This window comes from Chenopodium album, chromosome 3 (assembly GCF_948465745.1).
Source record: "Chenopodium album chromosome 3, dcCheAlbu1.1, whole genome shotgun sequence".
NCBI lineage: Eukaryota > Viridiplantae > Streptophyta > Magnoliopsida > Caryophyllales > Amaranthaceae > Chenopodium > Chenopodium album.
The window spans coordinates 69073017-69082186 of record NC_137836.1 but is presented as its reverse complement, the minus strand read 5'-3'; the positions used below and the strand labels follow the sequence as shown (position 1 = coordinate 69082186).

At 31.5% G+C, this 9170-nt stretch overlaps 1 pseudogene across 1 annotated transcript; it reads right to left on the bottom strand.

Moving 5' to 3' along the window:
- Positions 1–5927: 5927 nt before the first annotated feature.
- On the bottom strand, positions 5928–8949 carry LOC145625268 (beta-glucosidase 11-like; annotated as a pseudogene). Its single transcript, XR_014110491.1, has 11 exons — positions 8908–8949; positions 8693–8768; positions 8529–8600; positions 8326–8413; positions 7986–8241; positions 7600–7715; positions 6972–7186; positions 6830–6861; positions 6645–6738; positions 6478–6568; positions 5928–6197 (listed from the first exon to the last, which is right to left on the bottom strand). The product of XR_014110491.1 is annotated as a beta-glucosidase 11-like (transcript).
- Positions 8950–9170: the final 221 nt, after the last annotated feature.

Here is a 9170-nt window from a genome sequence, read left to right as displayed (position 1 = left end):
AGAAAGTTAGCAGTAGTTATGACCTTTATATAGTCAATATTCCACGTGGAAATATTTGTTTTTAAAATTACTTAATTTTTTTGTACTTTTTTTTTTTTTTTTTTTTTTTGGACCAAATTTTTTTGTACTTTATAATCACTTACATTTAAGGAAAATGATTAGAGTTGGTAGTGGATTAATATGTCAACACAAATTCAGACTAAAGCCAACATTTATTACTCGGTAAGTTAATATTAGGGGTGTCCATAATTCGGATAATAACCGAAATCCAATCCAATCCAAATCGAATTATCAATTTAGATCGGATCCGAATTTTAAATCAGATCGGATTGGATTGAGATTTTTTGGAAACTCGGATTTTCGGATTGGATCGGATTGACCCTAATTGGATCCAATCCAAACCGAAAACCGAATTGTAAAATTAAGCTTGTATAAATATGGATTTCAGTATATTTTGAAGTTTAACTCAAATACTTAATACTACATAAAATAAATTAGAGAGACTTTGTATTAATTAATTAATGACTTGACATTGAACTATTTATTTTAATCATGATTTTGAAGACTTTTATTTATAGTAAAGCTTTATTTTTATAATTGTATTAGGCGCTAAAAAAATAATGTATTATAATTCGGATTTTCGGATCGGATCCAAATAACCGAATTTTAATTCGGATTGGATCGGATTGGATCAAGAGAGAAATTCGGATCGGATCGGATTGGAAAATTGAAAACCGAATTATATTTCGGATTGGATCGGATTTGGACTAAATCCAAACTGAAAACCGAACGAACACCCCTAGTTAATATAACCTTTATTTGTATTTGTTAGTCTCATATGGAGTACTCTCTCCGTCCCTAAATTACATTCCTATTTCTAACATTTATTCCTCACATAATAGAGGAAAACAGGAATATAATTTAGGGACGGAGAGAGTACTATTTTGGGTGTTTTTTTAAAAAAATAAAATAAAAAATTCATATTGAATGTATTTCATTTTTAACTTAGTTTTTTTATTTTGTATTATACATATAAAACTTTGATTGGTTAAATTAATTGATTGTATCTAATTAAAAAAAAAAAAAAATCGCACCCTTGAATTATGCAGCTATGGTTGATGTTTTCCAAAAAAAAAAAAATCAAAAAATTTTAAAAAAAGCAAAAGTAATTATGAACTGTTTTTGTACTTTAATGTTAGATTCCAACTATTGTTCTTTTTTTTTTTTTTTCTTTTATAATTTTATGTGATTTATTCCATATGAGACTATCATATGGAAAACGAAGAGAGAAATATACATTAGTTAATGTTACCCTACAAGTATTAAAGATTATCCTTATTTACTGCAAAAGTTACCATTTTCCTTAATTACATAAATCTATTAACTAATACTAAAACAAAACTTTGCTGACATCATGCTTTTCCCAAATTGTACACATATCACTTTGACATAATTTTTTTCCCGCCAATTTGCTTTGATGATGTCATTATTTTTTACATTTTTTTTTTACTTTTGGTTTTTTTTTATTTATAAATTATCTAATATAGTTTTACCTTTCATATGTTTTATCCTTTGTCAACTTTTTTTTTTTTTTGTTTTTTTTTTAAAGTATGTTAATAATCAATGTTCAAAAGTGTTCATTGTGGGTTTTTTTTTTTTTTTTTTATATAAAATAATATGCTACAGTGTACACAAAAAATTAACGAAGTAGAAAATTTTCTTTCTCCCCATTATAAACAAATGTCATAATATGTTTGTTAAAAATCGTGCATCGCACGGGAACTAAACTAGTAAATATATATATTTACTAGATTTTCCCTAGCATTTTAGAAAATTGGTGATTTTATAACAATTGTTATATACTTTGAGTAATGTGTAAAACCTTAATCATGAACTAAAAGTCATTTTTGCAAATAATTACAATTAAATACCATATACTTATTCATAAAGCATTAGGACTAAAAAAGTGAATTGCTATTTACCACAATAAGATTACTCAAACTATAATATTAAATGACCTCCATGCCCCTTTTAATTTTGAAAGTTACATACTCACCATCCAACCACCACTAACTTTGACCCACTACACTAACCTTGACCCTCCAAACTATGACTCCACCTTGACCATCAACTCCACCACATGTACTCCCACTAACCCTTACCATCCACCATGACGGGTCCACCTTGACAACTAGCTTGACCGCCAACATTGTAGGTTCACGACAATTAACCACCATCGTACTTTTTGACTGTTAAAATGAGTCGACGCCGGTCGGCGTTCATATCGAAGGCATTAGGTGGGGATGACGAACCTTCGACACCGTCGAGTCAAGTCGAACCTTTTTATTTCATTTTCCGATGTACATGGTCGCATGTAATATGCAATTGTACCATGGTACAATCGCATATTACATGCGGATGTGTACCGTTTAAATTTCTTAAATAACTTTTTTTTTAGGGAATCTTAAATATTTTTTAATAATAATTAAAAATAACAAAATACATTTAATTAGTAAATTTACGATTTATTTTTTTTTTATTTTTTTTTCACCTGAATTTAAGTTAATGCTCATAGTTAAATTTAATTTTAATTATATTTGAGGAAAAAAAATAATTTTAATTTTTAATATATCATGTAATAGTTTATAAGTAATAAAAAAAAAAGGGGGGGGGGGGAATTTGTTAAAAATAGTATAAACTTTAAACGGTCTGCCAAAAATAAGTCAATCTTTTCATAATTCTAAATGATACAAACTTTGGGGAGGTGTTCGCTTTAAATAAGTTTTAACATGTTGGTGACTTGTTTAACAGGTTATATGCACACATGTCATCATTTAATTGGTTCAAATTTTTATTCATCTTTTTTATTTTATATAATGTTTTTAATATTAAAAGGATTAATTAATTATTATTATAAACAAAACACTCATTATTTTGTGTAAAACAAAAAAAAAAAAAAAAAAAAAAAAAAAAAAAAAAAAAACCATTCCATCAAAAAAAATGAAAAAACCTTTTATAAAAAATAAAAAAAGCCACTCACCACCACATCCAGCCACAACCTCCTCCCCACCGTCGTTGTCTAACCCCCACCTTCACCGTCGTCTTTTCCCCCTTCCCCAAAAAACCTCCTATCCCTCTACGCAACCACCATAGAAACCCCTTCCCCACTCCCATAAACCGCGAATCACTCATTCCCCCACCCTAAAACCCTAGCGGCTAGGGTTTTTGATGGTGGGGGAGGATTGTTTGGGGCTATTCAAGAGTAAGATAAGGGAGGTTTTTTCATGGGAGAGTGGTGTGGTGGTGCCCGAATCATCGGCCTATGCTGGCGATGGTGACTGGGTTTTGGCCTGATGTGTTGGCTTGCTGTCTGGCGTGACTAGACTTGTTGTCTGGCTGCGTCGGCCGGTGCTGCAGTGGCTGCTTAGCTGGGCTTCTGGCCGTGGCGGCAAACTGCAGACGTGGCTGGAGTAGCCCAGTCACTTACCCTGGTTTTTTTTTATTAAGTACTTACCTTACCCTGTGTTTTTTTTTTCAAATAGGAGTTAATTAATATTTTTCTTTTTAACACAACATTAATTCATTATTTAGTTAGAATTTAATTGATCTTTTCTAAAAAAAATAAAAATAAAGACTTTATATAATATTTAATTAAGAGTCAAATGAGAAATTAACCATGCTTAAAATTCTGATTAGAAGTAAATTATATGTTAAATGATTTTTAATTAGTCTTGAATACAACACAATAATCATCAGCACATATTCAATAATACAACACAATAATCATCAACACGACAACAAATATTCCAAATTAATTATTGAATTAATTATTGAGAACATACGATTTATTTTAATTAGGGTCTGTTCACATTTACTGAACTGAACTGAACTGGACTAAATTGATTAGAGCCGAACTAAACTGAACTGAACTATGCTGAAATGAATATTTTATGAGAGAGGAAAATTAAGAGTTGAACTGAACTGAACTGCTGAACTGAACTGAACTGATTGGAGCTAAACTGAACTGAACTGAACTGAGCTGAACTGAGCTGAAATTAATTAAATGTGAACAGGCCCTTAGTCTTCCTTGCATAGTTTTGTGCATAAAATCACACTATTACTACTTTGGTGTATAAAATACACTTATAAACATTCCTGGACTCAATTTCAACTTAAGTGAATGAGTAATAATTAAATAAACTGACTTCTTTGAATCAACTCCAACAATATATGGGTGAAAATAAAATCATTAATTGGGCTCAATAAATATAATCTTAGCTCATTTTAACATAAATAAACCTCATCCTGGCTCAATTGGGCCAATTAAAAGCGAATTACCCCTTTAAATTTGGAAATGAAATATGAATTATTATGTACAAACGGGCAAAAATTTGGATAATTTTTATCAATTTTTCCTTAATATTTTCAAGTTAGTAATAGTTTTTATTTTATTTTATTTTTTGTGATTTTGTCTGATATGTCATTAACTTGTATTCTTGCCATTCATTATGACTTGTGGATTATTAACAAACTAGTTTAGTCATTACCTTGTATTTACCTTGTTACTCAAGATGTTGGATCAAATCCCATTTACATTATTTGTTCTTTTGGTAGCATCGATCTTTCAATGTTGTATGTTTTGTATCTCAACATTGTCTACTTTAGCAACAAGAGCAAGGGAGCTTCATCCTTTGAGTTTTTGAGTAGTAACAAATCATGTTACTATACATTAATATCCTTTTTTGTTAGGAAAGTCTGTTGCTTGTTAGTTGTAACATGTTATTAGGAATAAGTTTAGTTTTTCTATCATATCTTGTTTATTAGTTACAATAGATTATGTTTCCAACATTAATATATACTTATATATTGTAAGTTTGATGTGTATCTATGTCCAAATGGTAGGTATTAGAGAGATTGTATTTTCATTATTTTCTTATTGAGAAAAGAAAATAACATTTCACAACCCTTTACATTGCTAGCTACTCTGAAAATGCATGGTTTAATTTTAGCTAGTCTAAATTTATTCAAATAATTTTGTACAAGCACATCAAATTAGTAGAATGAAAGAGGTTTATTCTCCTTTTATTAATCTTTAAGTGACCATACTTAAACATTTGAAGGAATTTCTAAGCCTACACAACAATTAAATTCAATCTCAACAACTAAACCAACCACCTTTTTTCCTTACTCTTTAATCTTTTTTATATGAAAGTTTTTGTACAACAACTACGTCACTTTCGCGAGTCAACCCTTTCACAAAATCTAAATATAACATCTACAAATTGCTTATCCCACTTCCTACCTTTCACTAGGTGACACCATGTCCAAGAAATTTAAAAATATGAAATTCATGCTATGAAAACATCATGAACAATTTTCCTTAATATTGTTAAAATAGAAATAAATTCTCATTATGCTTCGTTTTAAAAACAAATTCCCAAAGTAGTGTCCATGTAGGATTAGTTTTTGGTTCAACTTAAAACCGCTAACGGTATCAGCGGTTTTGCAATTTTTTTAAAATAAAGTCAAAGAGACCTGTTTTATTGAAAGACGGTCTCTTTGAACTTATAAGTGTAATTGTCAATTGCTGTAGAACCAAGGACGCAAAGAGACCTGTCTTATTGAAAGACGGTCTCTTTGAAATAATCTTAGACTCTTAGTCTTGTGAATTAACCAAGGATGTAAAGAGACCTGTTATTGTTAGAGGCGGTCTCTTTTTTAAAACCGCTAATGATCGACTTTTAAAGTACAATCGCTATTACCATTAGCGGTTTTAAGTTGAACCAAAAGCAAAAAAACGATCCTACGTGGACACTATGTAGGGAATTTATTTTTAAATCAATGTATTATGGGAATTGATTTTATTTCAACAATATTATGGGAAATCGTTCCATTTTTATTTTAATCCTTGATTGATTGATTGAACCTCAACTAGAAAACTTTTCACCCATAATATTAGGAGCAGCTCCAAGAATGGTGAGCTTATTTGCTGCTTGGCTCCCTTCATCATCTATGGTAACGTTTTTTCGCCTCTCAGATATCCCGCGTACCATTCCTGAGACAACTTAGGATATCTGGATCGATTTGGGTCATCGAAATCAACATAGAACAGACCAAAGCCTTTTTTATAGGAATATAACAACTCAAACAAGTCCAAGAATGACCAGATAAAGTAGGCTTTTGTATTCGATCCATTTCTGCAAAATGACACGAATATTGATCATTGATAATGTTTTGCATCATCGAAAATATAAAGAATTCATAGACAGATGAATATGTTTTATTTTGCAATTAAGGACACCTGCTTGTTATATGAAGCAGGATATTTCTCAGACAAATGTACTTATGTACGTAACAGTTTGAACTGCTACCTCCATTTCAAATTAATTGCAACAAAGAGGTATTATTTGTGAAACATAAAATATTCTTTTGTTTCAATTGATATGAAACGGTGGTAGTGACTAGAATCAAGTTTACCTCACTGCATCAAGCACAGCGCCGACAAGAATTTGCAAATACTCTATCCTGGATGGATCATTTACTGATGCATTATGGTCAGTCATTTGACCTATGGCAATAAAAATAAAAATTAGAATTATATAAAAATTAGCGCGTAAATCTTCAGAATGAGAAGCAGAAACAACCATTCTCATGAATATATATCGGAGGATTGTCATATACGTTCTTGAAGTACTCCAATCCTCCTTTTAGACCCCATGGTAGAGTAGGATATTTATCCTAAGACACGAAGGAAGAAAAGCATAAATAAGAGAAATAAAAACACAGAATGTAACAGCAACTGTTGTAAGGGCTGCAACTAAATCCTCACCACATTATGTATATCAGAGCTCTGATTATAAACTGCAAAAATAGAAAGAGTATTAGCCTTGCTCGCCAAAAAAGCCAATGTTTTATGTGCAGTATAAGTTTTTCATCATTTGATAGATATATGAGATTAAAATAAGACATACGAATCCATTCTGCTGCAATATCAGCAATGTAATCTCTAGGTTCCGGCTTAAGGTTTGTATGTTTGCTCGAAATTACATTGTAGAAATTCACCCCAATAAAGTCGAATGATCCTTTAACCAATTCTGACTGGTTTTTGGTGAAAGCAGGAAGTCTGTTTCCAGCATTTTTCTTCACTATTTCTGGATAATCTCCATATGTCAGAGGATCCATGTACCTGATAGGCCGAAACAAAACACAAAATAACTCTTCTTGGTGAGCCCGACATAGAACAATGAGAAGAATTGGAAAACAAGGTTAAAAAAAAAAAAAAATTATTTGCGAATTGAAATAGGTATTTCTCTGATTAAATTGATCTTCACTATAACTACTGTTTTTGCAGCTGATGTAACTGATAAAAACTGATTTTTTTTTTTTTCTTATCACTGTAGAAACTAATCAATCAATCAACCAAAGCCTTAATCCCATAAGTGGGGTCGGATACATGAACCAAAAGTGATTATTACTATAGAAACTAAGTTCTACTGAATATGAAGTATTATTTTCACAAGTTGAGAGAACGAACATGGCTTTGCCTAAGATTTAAGTGTGAACTTAACAATATATCACAAGGTAACATATAAAACTTACAGGCCAATAAAGAAATCATATGATCTCAGTGCCGCCAATGCATCTTCTGTTGTATTACTTGCAGGAATATAATGAAACAGATACAAACTGAACCCAAGTAACCCGTGTTGTTTGGCCTGCACTCAAGGTTTAAAAGAACAATTAAAGCATCTGGTCATTATGTGTGCAAAATAACCACAACTACAAAAATTCTGAAAGCGAATCAGAAATGTACGATTGTCAAATGTCAATATAGGTATATATGTAGGCTAAGCCTGACATAAAATTGTTAACATAGCATGATGTTCTAATGCACAGAAAAACATTAAACTTTCAGACCAAACTCACAAGTGTACATCATACCAAAATACCATAAAAATTGTGTACATTTGAAACCATATGCTTACCTTATACTTCTCCTTGTAGAGCCTAGCAGTTGAAGCATGAGCAAGCAGAATATTATGAGCAACAATATAGGGTTCTGTTGAAGAGTTTCCTTTCATGCAATAACTTCTGATAGTGGGAGAACACCTACCAGGAGGCGAATCCCCAGTATCATAACCACCCAAGACAAATATATTTGCCTCATTGATGGTAGTCCAATATTGAACCCTATCACCAAATTCTCTAAAGCAAACATCAGCATATGCTGTGAAGTCTTCACTGTTTGGGCAGTCAGCAGCATCAATGTCAGAAGCTTCACAACAGAATATGTCGGAGCAAAGATAAGGAAAAGAGAGTACATACACAATATGCTGATCTATGAACCCTCCATATTCATCCTCGAGTGCCAGTGGTGTATCCAAGTGCAGCAATGTAACATGTGGTTGGATTCCTACAATGCAATATTTGAAACAATAACTATGACAAGTAAATTAGATGAATGAAGTCACTTTCTTCATAATTTCTCTTTGCAACTCTAAATGCTGTCGAAAAGATAAGACTTTTACCATGGCTGACAAGTTCATTGATGAGGTTATTGTAATATTCCACACCCTTGGGGTTAACAGGTCCTCTGCCATCTGGAAGAAAAACAAGAAATTAACTTGAAACTTTATTTAAGCTTCAATAACATTCATAATTTCTGATTACTCAACAGCTGTGATTACTATACCAGGTATTAGTCTTGACCAGGAAATGGAGAAACGATAGGCATCTAATCCTGTTTCCACCATCAGTTGAACATCCTCCTGAGTAATTCACATAGGTAAGATAGGTTTATGTATCATATATTATGTTAATTTAACAAGGGGAAAAAAAAAACTTTTAGCCTTTAATTTCAATATTTCAATACAGAGAAAAACTATGGGGTGATAAGATTTTCATTACCTTGTACTTGTGATATTGATCAGCTGCTATATCTCCATTTCCATCCCCAAATCTACCTAATTTGCACGCAATAACATGAGATAACGACCAGTGGCGGATCCAGGATTTTTCGGGTGCTAGGTCACCACCGACTACTAATCAATAATTAATGCAAGAATATTAAAAAAAAAAAAGCTAATATTTAAAAAAAAAAAATACATTCCAAAAGTAATAAATATCCATATTACAACCAAATAAAGGAAATTACAATTGCTCTCTACGAG